Genomic DNA, 14,825 nt, shown 5'->3' on the forward strand with positions numbered 1-14,825 from the left:
CGGGCCCTCGGGCATTTCCCGAGTTTCCAAATGGTCAGTCCGCCCCTGCATGGTAGCCAATCAGCATCTAGCTTCATCTTGATCAATTAAGCTTTGACAAAATACCTGGAAGCTGATTGGTTTCTATGCAAAGTTGCACCAGATTTTGCACGCTCCAATTTCAGAAATCAATTCCTTTGTTCCTAGCTTCCTAACTTCATCCGTGACATCATAGAGATACAAGTTACTTGATAAGAATGGGAAATAAAATAGCAATATAAAATAGTTCAAGATCTAATAAAGAAACACAAATTGTAACAAAGTATTAAATTAAAATGAGTGAACATGGGAATTATTTTATGAATAAAACATATCTAAAAATCAGTCATTGGTTGGGCCCATTGGAGGTATATGGCTGCAAAAACTGAGATTGTTTTTTCTTTTTTTTTCTAGTTATGAGAGTGATTACCTGCTACGTGGACCCCATCCTGAACTGAATCAAACATGTTTTTCCACATTACAATCAAGCTGATCTGGTCTAAAACCTACCTAACTTATCATCATTTCTGTGGTGTCTTCAAGTACCTGTGTTAGCCCTCAACTCATAACCTGAAGCTATTTGGAGACCCATGAATTCTGGACATTGGTTGTATACAAGACTTCACTTTCCTTACATTGATATTTAAGTGTGACTTAACCCAATAACAAAAATGGTATATATTGTAGCTTGGCAATCATTGGCTGAATTAGTTTCCCTTTTTATGCTTTTATTCCTTTATTTTCACCTGGCAATCAGCCAATTACACACCTCCTGTCTTAGGCAGCCCATAGATGATTCTTTTTTTTTTTTTTTTTGCTCAAGCAGCGGGTTGAACAGAAATACAATTACTTTATTCCCCTATACACACATTTGAGGTGGATGGGAAATCATCCCTGTTGAGCCTTTGTATTCAGTGGGGAGACTTTCTCACCATCAGAATACACTGATCAGAGCTGCCGGCCAAGTGGTAATTTTCCAATCGGGCAGTTTTACAGATGATGATTGGTAAAAATTAGATAAGTCGGGTCCATGCTGAACCGCCCAAATTTCATTCCATGTATGGCCACTTTGACAGCAGCATCAACAATCAATGGAGAGGGTAAAGTTGGAGGGAATAGTAGATTTATTTATTTATTTAATATTGTTCGGAACTAGTAGATTTAGATGGACTTTACATTAGTGACTAACAATTTAAAGCAAACTCCAAATAACACTTTTAAATAGTTTAAAAGTTTTACATATATGAATAATTGTTGATCTCTGTAAGCACCCCTGTCAATGGAAAATGGTTTGTCTCAACCCTCTGCCACCTTTGTTGGACAGCTTGGTTTATTTATTTATTTCAGGTACTTATATAGCGCCATCAATTTACGCAGCGCTTTTACATATATATTGTACATTTACATCAGTCCCTAACCCTCAAGGGGCGTAAAATCTAAAGTCCCTAACTCACATTCATACATACACATACTAGGGCCAATTTAGACAGGAGCCAATTAACCTACCAGCATGTCTTTGGAGTGTGGGAGGAAACCGGAGTACCCAGAGGAAACCCACACAGGCACAGGGAGAACATGCAAACTCCAGGCAGGTGGTGCCGTGGTTGGGATTCGAACTGACGAGCCGAGTACTGCCAGGTGGAAGTGCTAACCATTTAGCCACTGTGCTGCATGGTTGGTTAATGTCCCATTGCTTTCTGTCAGAACAGGATGTGATAGGAAATCTCACCAACAGAAATTAATGAAAGCAAAAATACATTTTTATTAGAATAAGCACAGGTTAGAACTTATGATAATATTTTCACTGCTTAACATGTTTTCCTATTCAGGTGACTCATCTCTTGTATGGGTGTTACAGAGGAAGTTAGGAAAAAAAAGCAGCCAAATGAGTTAAAAGACAGCAGTAAATATTTAAAGAAAAGTGTATCTTTCCCTACTTTATCCAAAACAAAACAAAACACTGGGATGAAGTTAAAGAGGAAGAATGGGGTATATAAAAAAGGAAACATTCGTGCTCACCTCTATGCTGCAGCATTGGTGTAAAGCTGCAACTGTCCCACGTTGGCTCTAAGCCCGAGAACTGAGTGGTCATTTGACCGCTGATCGCTCAATTCTCAGTCGGTTCAGAGTGGACAGTGGTGACTGTCAGTCACCGCTCTCCACTCTGCTCTTCTAGAACTCACTGGAGCACCAGGCAGAAGAGGAAGTGGGCGCAGCTGGCTCTGGTTCTCAGCCAAGTGCTAAGAGGTGGAACCAGCTGTCAATTAGGCAGGAGGGTGAATACCAACAATAAGGGCGGGATCTTCCAGAGCCTGGAATGGCTCTGTGACTCTGTGGCAATAGCCCGCTGTCAGCTGACTTTGGGTCACAGGAGAGCAAAAATAAATGCACTTCTGTGACCCACAAAAGAAGAATGGCCGAAAAGCTATGGCCATACTTCTCTTTTAAGCTGTAATCAAGTCAGTTATTCTGTCTATTACACCTAAAAAAGTGGAATTGAGTTTAAAGTTAGGCTTTCTGGTTTGGAGGTGTCTTTTATGCTGTTCTGGACAGTTTTTAAAATAGCCGGATACAACTCCTAGTTCCCTGGGGATCTGGGACATTTCCATACTCTTACAGTTCAGTAAGCATTGTGATCAAACAATTGTATACATAATCTTTGATCTTGAGGGACATGTGATATCTTCACTATAAAACAAGGGATATTTTGGTTCATCTTGCTTATTGGCCATGCCCCCAATATGAGGGATATAGAGGGTCATTTGATGCTCTCTTGTTGCCGTCAGCACTATGAGATTGATATCTGACCACCTTTGTTCTTCCGATGGCTCAAGCCACTAAAACTTTGGACCATGCAGCCTCGTCTTAGATATCATGATTTTATGATGGCTCTGATTAATATTGATTGCTTAATTCCCTTAAATCTTTCTTGTATTTATGCTCCCTGAAGAAGATAAAAAAAAGTGGAATGATCGAAACGTGTCGTAATTTTTTGGGAATTTTGTTATTCTGTAATGAAAGCATTTTTGCAATAACCATCAGAGCTAATATATCCTTTTTTAAAGATTATGTATCTTTCACAAGTATGTCTATGTAATAAAAGCATATTATTATTATACAGGATTTATATAGCGCCAACAGTTTGCTCAGCGCTTTACAATATAAAGGGAGACAATACTGCACCAATACAGTTCAATACAAGAGGGATAGGAGGGCCCTGCTCCTTGGAGCTTACAATCTAGGATAAGTATGTAAAAACTTCTTTTGAGTATATGTGTAATGACATGGTTGCTGCATTAAAGTCCCATGGAGGGATTCTTCATTTACATTTATGCTGGGGCCAGATACTCAACTCTTTGTGATGAAAACTTAAAGTCTTGCGTAAGAGATTCCTACTTTTTTTTTTTTTGTTTATTTTGTGTACCTTTCTGATTTAGTTTTACTTTATCACTCACATTTACTTTTTATGACTTTATGGGTCATCTCCACCAACTGCTATCTCAATGTCCAATCAAGAGTGCCTTTCATGGCCACAGAGAAATGCCTCTTTCTCTCTCTGGCCAATATAAGCTGTAGCAGGCATCTCATGGTGTCTACATTTGCCTGGAGTTTCACTTTTAAAACTTTAAAATGGAGTACAGGTTGACTTTAGTTGCTTGGCACATTTCAGTTTTTTTTCCGTTTGTTTGTCCATGTGTTTGTGTGCTGCAATTTGTTGTATCATTAGAGAAAATAGAATTTCCTAATCTATGTCTTCTTATGAAGAAACTTAATTAAGGAAAAGATGAATTACATTGTGTGACTGTTCAAATGTGTCATAGATCATTGGCCTTTTGCAAAATTTTAAAGCACCCCTGATTAATTTCTAATCAAATAGAAACCTTGCCATAATATAATAGTGGTGGGGCATTAAAAGAACAAAGAGATTCTAGAACAATGGAGCTGTCAACACTCTGAGTAGGTTGGACAGGGAAAGGCTCTATTGTATTCTCTTTGATAACCCTCTTCTAGCTGAGCCTTTCCTATATTGGCTAGATGATGGAAAACAATTTGGATAGGGTCCCGTATTGCTCCAAACTCTCTGTAATAGCAGGATAAAAGTGGATGAATGCCATTGATGATAGAAATATAGTCAGTTTCTTTGGAAAGCCACATATCCTTAGAAAGAACAGTATTGATAAATTACCACTTCTTTCAACAAGGGGAAGTTATTATGAGATAAAATGAATTTCTGAGGGATGCCATCAAATGGGCTAAATGATGATTAAAAAATATGCACAATTTTCTTACTTGAAAACTTCTGAAATGTTATTGTTAAACATCTGATATTGTACGAGCTGAGAACTGGAGAAGAGCCCTGGAAAGTAAAACAAAAGTGCTGTTTTCATTTATGACAAACCAAAATTTATTTTTAGTGATTATATATTTTAAAGTGAACCTGTGCTTTGCCTATAAAGATTCTTTGTAACGTCTTGCCGACCACATCATGAATATGTGTGGCAGTGAAGAGGGTGGGCATTAAAGCCTGCATGCCATACATGTGTACCCCAATACAGTGATAGGGCTCTCATAGAAAGCTCAAGGTCTCTAGTACTGATTGGTAGCCAGCTAGCTGGGTTCCTGATCATGCAACCATTGTGATTGACTCACGTGACTGGACAGTTCTCCCCGGGAGTGGTGAACCACTTAAAGGGAAGGTGGGGATGGGCAAGAATAGGTGAAGGGCATCTTTTCCTCTAGAATTTACCTTCCTTTTGTCCTGTGTGAGCTCCAAGTTGCTTTTGAGGGGGCTTATACAGTGCTGAGTCATTTCTTCTTACCCCCATGTGACAATGCTGAACCAAGCACCAGCGTTGACACATGAGAGGAAGGTTAGTGAGTCACATGTTACTCCATACAAGTGGTACTGGCTATTTTCTTGCTCTGGCTGAACAGAATGAAGAATAAAGGATGGGTGAGTCTGTGCTGCTGGGGGGAAGGGCATTAGTAGGAACCTATTGCTTCACCCTGCAATGGAAAAAAACAGGTTTTCTTTAAAGGGTTAGTTGACCTTTAGAAAAAAACTGCCTTTGCAGGTTAGGGGTGCCTGCAGATCAAACGAAACTGTGCAACTTTCAACAAAGTTGAATAATGTCCTAGTTATAGGTGTAAGTAATTTTTGTACTTCCTGAAGCCTGGCTGACAAACTCCAAGAGATAGCATGCTCATTTTCCTGCCTTGTTGCTAGGATGTTGCTAAGGCACTCCCAACTGTTATTGCTTATGCCCACTATCAAGAGTGTGAATTGTTAAACCCCTACTTTTGCATGGTTCACTATCTCCTCCATCGCAATATCTCTGAGCTCAGAGCTACTACAATGGAGAGAGAAAGCACATGTAAGCAAGTTAGAATTAGTTAGGTCGGTGCTTTCCCAGCCAGGAGGGTAAGGGTTAATGTTTTCACAGTCCTTTGGCAGGATTCTTGGGTCCGACCCACTGCACCCTTGGATATAAATTGGGATAGTGGGCCAAGCCCGAGGGTGCGGGTGGCCAATGGCCTGTGCCTTGGTCTAGAGTCTGGAAGATCTGCTTTGAGAGAAGACTGGTTCACTTCCCTGGTCTTGGCTGTGTCGCCAGAACCCTGATGATAAAGTCACTTGGAAGAGGTATTATAGCGAAAACACTTTGGGTTTACTTCGAAAAGAGACCAGCTTCTGGTACTTGACTCTGCTGGATGATGGAAGTTAATTGGAAAACATGGAAGACATGACAAACAACATCCACCCTGCTGCCCTGCTCTACCCTTACACACATTTTAAGGAGTTTTAATCAAAGAAAGTAAAAGCTCATTGCTGTGAGGGTGGGGGAGAGCAGTAATGTCTGGGAGTGTCTTAGCAGCATCCTAGTAACAAGGCAGGACTAGTGGGATACCATCTGCAGGAGTTTCCCCATTTGGGAAGCAAATAAAAGGCCTTTTGCAAGGGCATTGTTCAACTTTGGTCAAATCTGCACAGTTTTATTTTTATCTACAAGTGCCTCTTACCTGCATAGGCAGTTTTATGGTAAATGTTTCTATACATGCCAGCATGTTGAATCATGCACTGGCATCTTTTATGCCACAGACTCCATCTGCAAGAGAACCATACCAGAGTGTTGTTTGGGTTACACCTTGTTAACACTGCTTTATCCATTACAAACACAGATGATGTTGTCATACAATCCCTTTTCAAATTTTTTAATGGTGCCATGGAATCCTTGTTAGATAATCATATCCTAAAAAAGTGTTTCAACCATTCTTCTGCAAAACGTGCTTTTATGGCTGATCTAGGAAGCTCAAGGGCCAGGAAGGGACTGAGCTGTTGGGAAAGAGGGCAACTGCCGCCAAAGGGCTGTCCTAAGATGATATGATTAGCTGGTGGCTCTGATTGAAGATACTTACCAGTTAGACATCAGTCACAGCAGGGCCTGCCGTCAAGGACACATAATGGACCTTATATAGCCATCTGCTCCCCGTTCAGACCTGCACTCACACCATCTATCAGATAACTTTATTTGCGGTTCTAAGATGTCATATGGATGAATGCCGAGAGTCACTAAGGAGGTTGATGCTGGCAAATGTGAAATATCCTTTAGGAACACCCATCTTTCACCATGTCCACCGATTACTGTGACACGTTTCATGATAGACGTTCTTTAGCTCACAAAAATTTGTACAACCATGAAAGGGCTGCTTTGTTGCGTTTGCTCCCCAGGCCAAAGGTTTTCCTGTTTTCCATAGTTGATTACACTACAAAATGTCTGATTTAGACATTGTGAAATACAGAGCTGTAGATATTCCATAGGTTAAATTTGGTTGTCCTGAAATGCTCTGTAAAAGTAGTACAGTACAAACTGCCATAAACTTACCCCAAGTCGCCCTTCTGAATCCAGTCATTTGTCAAGATAGGTGAAGATGTGTTTAAAGGTGATCTGTCATTTATAGTCAACTGAACTTCTGCTGGTCTAAACATAGAACACGTAGTATAAACAGTCCCAGGACTATGTTCTTTTTCTGTTTAACATATTAAAAATAGTTCCTAGAACTTGATAAATGGTGAGTGTCATAGTTTGCCTTTTTAATCATATTTCATGCACTTTATTTGTTGATCTAAATTTCAAATGAAATGTTATTTTAATTTAGCATGCATCAAGATTCAAAAATCAAGTGCAGCAGTGTTTACTTTAGGGCACCAGGTTGCTTCATGAACCTATGCCAATTTTTAGATTAAAAAAAATGTATTTTTTTTCTGCTTTTTTTTTTTTACTTTTTTTACTGGGGGGGGGAACTTAACAAAGGGGAGCTGTTTTCATGACATACTTTGGTATTGTAAACAAAACAACGCTCTCTTGACCTATTTAAGCTCTGGAGACCCTTGCCATCAAATAGAATTAAAAGAAACCCTATATGTTATTGCTTTGTATTAATAACTTAAAGGTTTTCCCAGGCTTTCTGAAAAGGATATTCTAAGATTGCTATAGAATCTGACAGATATTGTGACCGTTACATGTCATACAATGGAGTTTGGTGTCATCAGACAAATACGGTTCATTGAAAATAAAGCAGGCACTGTTTATTTTCTTATCAATTTTATAGTAGGTATTAAAAGGGAATGACTTGTAACTTGAATTTGTTGGCATTTTTCTCTTATCTCTTATGTATACAAATATCCCAAGAGCTGTGTGTGTGTGTACAGTGTGTATATATATATATATATATATATATATACACACTATATTGCCAAAAGTATTGGGACACCTGCCTTTACATGCACATGAACTTTAATAGCATCCCATCTTAGTCTGTAAAGTTCAATATGGCCCACCTTGTGCAGCTATAACAGATTCAACTCTTCTGGGAAGGCTGTCCACGGGAATGTTTGACCATTCTGCCAGAAGCGCATTTGTGAGGTCAGGCACAGATGTCGGACGAGAAGGCCTGGCTCACAGTCTCCTCTCTAATTCATCCTAAATGTGTTCTATTGGGTTGAGGTCAGGACTCTGTGCAGACTAGTCAAGTTCCTCCACCCCAAACTCGCTCATCCATGTCTTTATGGACCTTTCTTTGTGCACTGGTGCGCAGTCATGTTGGAACAGGAAGGGGCTATCCCCAAACTGTTCCCACTAACTGGAGCATTAAATTATCCAAAATGCCTTGGTATGCTGATTCCTTAAGAGTTCCCTTCACTGGAATTAAGGGGCCAAGCCCAACCCCTGAAAAACAACCCCACACCATAATCCCTCCTCCACCAAACTTACACTTGGCACAATTCATAAGGCAAGTACTGTTCTCCTGGCAACTGCCAAACCTAGACACGTCCACCGAATTGACAGACAGAGAAGCATGATTCATCACTCCAGAGAACACGTCTCCATAGTCCAGTGGCAACATGCTCTACACCACTGCATTCAACGCTTTGCCATGCACTTGGTGAGGTAAGGCTTGGAAGCAGCTGCTTGGTCAGGGAAACCCATTCAGTGAAGCTCTCTACACACTGTTGTCATGCTATTCTAAAGGCCACATGAAGTTTGGAGGTCTTTAGCTACTGACTCTGCAGACATTTGGTGACTTCTGCGCACTGTGTGCTTCAGCATGCACTGACCTTGTCATTTTACGTGGCCTACCACTTCATGGCTGAGTTGTTGTTGTTCACAGTTGCTTCAACTTTATTATAATACCACTAACAGTTGACCATAGAATATTTAGCAGCAAGTAAATTTCAGGGATTGACTTATTGTACAGGTAGCAACCTAAAAAATAGGACTATCCAGTTCAACTTGCCAGCCTACCCCAGTCTAATAATGGCTATTGTCGGCAAGGAACATGGATAAGTATAACTTATCAAAAGAGGGGGATAAGAAAGCCAGTTCAAACTGCCAGCCAGTTAGCCAACTATCAAAAGCCAAATTAACCTGTCTAAGAACATGTGTTTAAAAACAGGGGTTTAGTTAGCACACATTTGCAAATACATACGTAAGCCACAGAGCCACATCACGGCTCCCTGAGTATCTTTGGTCCTAACTCTATAAATCTTGAGAGTCCTCACAATGGAGGCACATGCATTTAAATGGATAGAAACAAGGGCAGGTGAACCCGACGGAGCCCACCCCTCGTTAAGGTCATGGGAGCGCACCTGACAACCAGCATGTAGCACAACGGCAGCCAGGGTGTCCAATGCACCCACTAAACCTCCAAAATTAACATACAAAGAAAAAACTGGTCACCTACCCAGGTCTATAACTGGCTTTTTAAACAATGAACATGGAAGGCGTTACAAAGTAAAAAATATGACTATCCAGCTCAACTTGCCAGCCTACCCCATGCTAATAATGGCTATTATACAGGTAGCAAACTATCACGGTACTACGCTTGAATGCACTGAGCTCCTGAGAGCAACCCATTCTTTCACAAATGTTTGTAGAGGTAGTCTGCATGCCTAGGTTCTTGATTTTATACACCTGTGGCCATAAAGGTGTTTGGAACACCTGAATCCAATGATTTGGAGGGGTGTCCCAATACTTTTGGCAATATAGTGAATATATAGTGCTTTCAGAAAGTATTCAGACCCCCTTTACGTTTTCCAATTTTGTTATGTTTCAGCCTGATACTATAGTTTTTTAAATTCATTTTTTTTTCCAATAAACCTACACTCAGTACCCCATAATGGCAAAGTGAAAACAGAATTTTATAAATATCTGTAAGTTTAATAAAAATATAAAACTGAACTATCAAATTTGCATAAGTATTCAGACCCTTTGCATCAACAGAAATTTAGCTCAGGTGCTTCCTGTTTTTCTTAATCATTGCTGAGATGTTTCTACACCTTGATTGAGTCCACCTGTGGTTAATTAAATTGATTGGACATGGTTTGGAAAGGCATGAACCTCTCTATAAAAGAAATCACAGCTAACAATGCATACTGTATCAGAACAAAAGCCATGAGGTCAACTGAACTGGCCGCAAATCTCAGAGACAGGATTTTTGGAAGGCACAAATCTGGACAAATCTACAAAAAATTGCTGCTGCACTAAAGTCTCTCAAGAGTACAGTGGCTTCAATAATTCTCAATGGAAGACGATTGGCACAACCAGGACTCTTTCCAAGAGCTGGTCACCCAGACAAATTGAGCAATCAGGGGAGAAGGACCTAGTAAAAGAGGTCACCAAGAACCCGATGGTCACTCTGAGCTCTAGATATCCTGTGTGGAGATGGGACAAAGTTCCAGAAGGACAACCATCACTGCAGCCCTCCACTGATTATGGCAGAGTGCCTAGATGCGCAGTGAAAAACACATGAAAGACCTCTTGGAGTTTGAAAAGAAGAACACCTGTCAGAACTGATTTATACAGTGCTGGTTTCATTACAAATCCATAGACAAGTACAAACAGATTATGCTGCCACCTTAAGACATCTGAAACCTCGTCCTCAACCGGGGGTTGATCATGGCTCTGAACTGGACCTGGTATTGCGTACATCCTTAAATGTTGTTCCTTTCTTGTTGTCATATGGAGGTGTTTTTATCATGCTAAATGAGAGCAACTGAAGTCCCCTTCCAACTCAGGACTGTACTAGTTCCACTCTCCCTTCTTCCCCCTCTAACCACCACCCCTCTTTTTTACAGTTACATTGATATTTGTTTCAATGTCCTCCGGCCGATGCCGGCATCTGTCTTCTGGGTTCCGTTCCCTGCGACGTCAGGACGTACGGGGGATGGAACTGGTGGGAAATTTAAAAATGTCAAAAAGTGACATTCACTAAATACACTAAAATCACATAGTAAAACATTACTGTATCAAACCATTTCACATACATTTTGTCTCGAGTGCTTTGTCCTGTGCCCTGCCTACATTTTTACCGTTCTTTCTGCCTGGAAACTGAGAAACATCCATGGCGTCAAAAAAGCGTCCCTTTAGGTCAAAAGCGGTTTTAGACCGGCTAGAGAACAGCGATAGTAAATTAGAACCACTTGCAGAATTGAGTGATGATTCGTGGGGAAATTCGTCTTCAGACACTGAAAACGATTTTGCAACTTTGCTCAGTAATGTGCGAACTTGGCGCTATATTTCAAATGTCAGTGGTTTTGGTTTGATTATATTATTGTATTAAATGTATTATTATATTTTTTTTATCATTATTTATTAAATTATAATTTATGATTTTGTGTTTCAAATTTTAACATACCCGGGATGTTTACTAGACTCTTGTTCGGACAGATTTCAGTGAGTTATTCCTAAGAATTATAGGCCTACAATAAAGAAAACTACATATTTCCATGCAAAATATGTACCACTTTGAGCACAGAAATACTGACACAATCAGACCGCTAGGGAGGCTACAGTCTATGAGTGCACACCAAAAGAAGTGCCTACACTTTTTTCCAAGTTACACAGAACCCCATTACATAGTTATGAACAAGCCCCATAGACAATAATGGGATTTCACTTGTGCATCTGCACACGACTGCCAAGGCAAGACAAACTGCTCATTGAGGCTAAAGGGAATTTATTTTTTCTTTTAACTATACATATGAATGTTATGACATTAAAGGACCAATAACAAATCTCAATAAATGGTAGAGGATGGGGACAAGGTTAACATTAACAGGAAAAATCTGAGATTTGCATATTGGATCAGCTCTGCATCTACTAATCTTTTTAAAATATGGTTTTAAATCTAGGTAACTGCAGCTTTTGCATTTTTTCATCACATGCTCTGTATGAATTGCCAGGGTTGGTGGCAGGCTTATTTTAAGCTGTATGCCAGTGAAGGTGGACAAGTAATAGAAAATGTGTTCCTCCAGTGCTGTTTGCTGCAAGACTCTTTCCGCTTAGCATATTGGTGAACTGATCCAAAGGATGGCTTATCAGTTCACCAAATGCAAAATAGACAGTTTGGTCTTCTTGTCATGGAGGGAATCCTGATTAATCATTGCAGGAGGTTATGGGTTGAGACCCATTTTTTGTGACACCATTAGCCTATTAAGAATGTAGTATCTTACTAAGTGCTATCCTAAAAATGAACTATAGGGCTTACTTATTATAGCAATGATGTCAAATATGCAATTGTCTTTCACTTCCTTATATAGTCAGAATAATCAATAGGACTATTGGAAAGAAATTTGAAATGTTCTATCCAAAAGAGAAAGAAACATGTCTTCCTAGCAGTTCTCAATGCTCCTTAAATAATCCATAATGCTGATCCTCAAAAGGTGCTTGAAATGAATGGCTCAGTACAGGTAAGAGCTTTGTGAATCATTCCCTCCACCCTGTGGCATTCTAGCAGGATCATTACCTTCACAACTTTAGCCACATCTGATCCTGTAAGCCCTTACATTTACATGGCTTCTCCGACTGAGCCACCCATTGCCTTAAAGGTTGTCTAGAAAAAAGAACCCCACCACCCCACCCAGGGATATTCAGCCTGTGCTACCCTGCTGCTCCATTCCTCCATTGGAACCAGGTTTGAAAACCTTGTGTAACTTTTTGGAACCACCAAATGTCCCTTCATCAGGCAAAGTCTGTGGTCACTTTTCCTGATGAAGGGACCCTTAGTGGTCCAGATACAATGCATTCATTTGTTTATGTAACATGCCGAAAAAGTGTCAATAATGGTGGTTTTATTAAAAGAAACTTGTGGTGTGCTGGCAACATATTTCTCTTCTGTCCTCTGTGGCACCATCCGGCACCCTTTTCGAGGACTCTGGTCTGGTGTGTGTGATGAAGATACTGTATATATCCAACCCTGTGTAAGACCTGATTTGGGTTAATGTCTTCCTCCCTTTCATCACATGAAAGTTCTTGGGCCTGGCCCCTGGCCAGTCATCCTTTGAGGTGGTCACACACTTCCTCATACTTGTAAGCACTGGATATTTACCAAGGGCTCTGGCTGAGCAACAGACCAGGTGTAAAAGTGCAGCGATGGTGAGTATCAGCAGGAGGAGAGTTATTCTTTTAAGAGAGCCTGCCATGTTGCCTTGAATGGGCAAAATCTCTTTAAATATTAAGACACCTTGCATCGACTTCCTTCATAGGCTGCATAGCTGATATTTTTCCTTATTTGGGGCAGTGTATGTAGGGGAAAATGAGGGCATGAGATGACAACACACAGAAATAAAGGACTTCCCCATAAATAGGGCACAGTTGGCAATCCTAGCATAGTGGGTCATGTGACATTGCTCTTGGGCTTATTCAGTCACTTATGTTAACAATACAAAATCAGCTATCTACACTCACAGAATATAGTAAATAACACTTGGGGAAGGCTGAATCCAGTGCCTTTCAGGTACAGCATTGTGTTTAGCAAATGAGTCTGTGATATAATCCAACTATCGGAGCAGAAATAATAATTAAAGTAATGCATCAGTCCGCTTCATTGATTTATGAATGTGTTTAATGACTCTTGTGCAGAAAAGCAGAAGCCATTACACATTGACTGATTTTTGGAGACAGTCTGCAGTATCACGGCCCTTTTACTGCAAAACAAAGGGATAAAAAAAAAATGTTTTCTCAGCAGTGAAAGTCGTCATCCTTTATTATAGAGAGGGAAATAGCTGTGTTTTTCAGGTTATACCAAAGAAATATTTAGTTCAGTTTGTTCTTTCATGGCTTATATGACTATTAGGATTCTGTTCTGCAATATTCCAGTTAATGAGAGAGCACAACGAGTTTCCATCAAATGTCCCTTATTTCTGAAAAATAGAGGTGCTTTGCTTTCCAGCATTACCGTTACTTCAGCGCTCAGTAGACACATTCTTAAATGGAAATAAAAGACATTCAAGGGCATTAGAGCAGGCCCAGGTTGGTGGCTTGGCATTTTCCAAAAAAGCAGATCTTGTCATCCTTTTTCCTGTTGGCCTCCCAACACCAATTGTCTCTGTATTAAAGTGGACCTATACTCGAAAAGTGAAGATTTACTGTCGTTTAGGAAGTTTATATGACAGTTAATTTTGGTTATGCAGTATCCTGAAAAATCTACCTGCATGGAATTCTTCCATTAAAACAGCAGTGCACTGCCTGATGTGAATGTACCTAGGAAACCCTATTCAGTAGCCTTGTAGCTGCATATTTACAGTGTGAGATCATCCAAGGCATATCCTGCTCACTCTTGTCATTGATGACTGCTGTTCTTATGAGATTTGGAGTGAGATTTGGTGATGTCACTACCATATTGCTCTTTGTTCTTTAGAGGGCCTGCTGAAACCAAAACTATAGACACCTGCAGTGCAAATATCTAACTAGTTCATTCATTTTGAGAATCAGTGCTTTCTCTGCTTCTCTTTAACCCAACTAGCCATCAAATAACTTGACATGAGGGCAGCAGCTCTTTAGGCACCAATGGCATGGGCAATTTACCACGTTGCTAATCCCAATGGTAGAAATCAACTTGCGTGCGTCCAGCCATGATCACTTGCAGGAAGCACTTGTGAGCAGGGTGCAATGTGAGGTGGCAGCAGGAGAAAGTACACAGGGGTTGATTGAAGAGAATGGAATATATTGAAATGTTCCAACAAGCCACAACAGGTTCTGTGGTTGAGCACAGCCATCTGGAAACACATGTAAAACTCATGGCAGAGGTTCAGAGTTATGCTGACAGAGTGTAATGGACCGCCTGACAGCACCTCTATCAATCCCCTGGCAGAGCCTCCCCAGAGTGCGGAGTCTAAGCACCCGAAGCACTTGTACACCAGGGCCCCTGATGGTGGGGATGGACTTGGAGCGCTCCGGTACCAGGTCGCAGCTGCTAGGTATCTCCAACAGGGGTAGAGGAGTCTGACAGGAGCTCCAGGGGGCTAA

The 14,825-nt window shown here is 40.5% G+C and overlaps 1 long non-coding RNA gene across 1 annotated transcript in view; it reads left to right on the plus strand.

Moving 5' to 3' along the window:
• LOC149456784 (uncharacterized) overlaps positions 1-3,407 on the plus strand; it is an 86,052-nt gene extending 82,645 nt beyond the window's left edge. The window contains exon 3 of the long non-coding RNA XR_016313793.1: positions 433-3,407. This is a non-coding gene — a long non-coding RNA (uncharacterized LOC149456784). The remainder of the gene's footprint in view (positions 1-432) is intronic.
• Positions 3,408-14,825: the final 11,418 nt, after the last annotated feature.

The sequence above is a fragment of the Staurois parvus genome, unplaced genomic scaffold (assembly GCF_062004578.1).
Source record: "Staurois parvus isolate SC_StPar_1 unplaced genomic scaffold, SC_StPar_1.0 ptg000347l, whole genome shotgun sequence".
NCBI lineage: Eukaryota > Metazoa > Chordata > Amphibia > Anura > Ranidae > Staurois > Staurois parvus.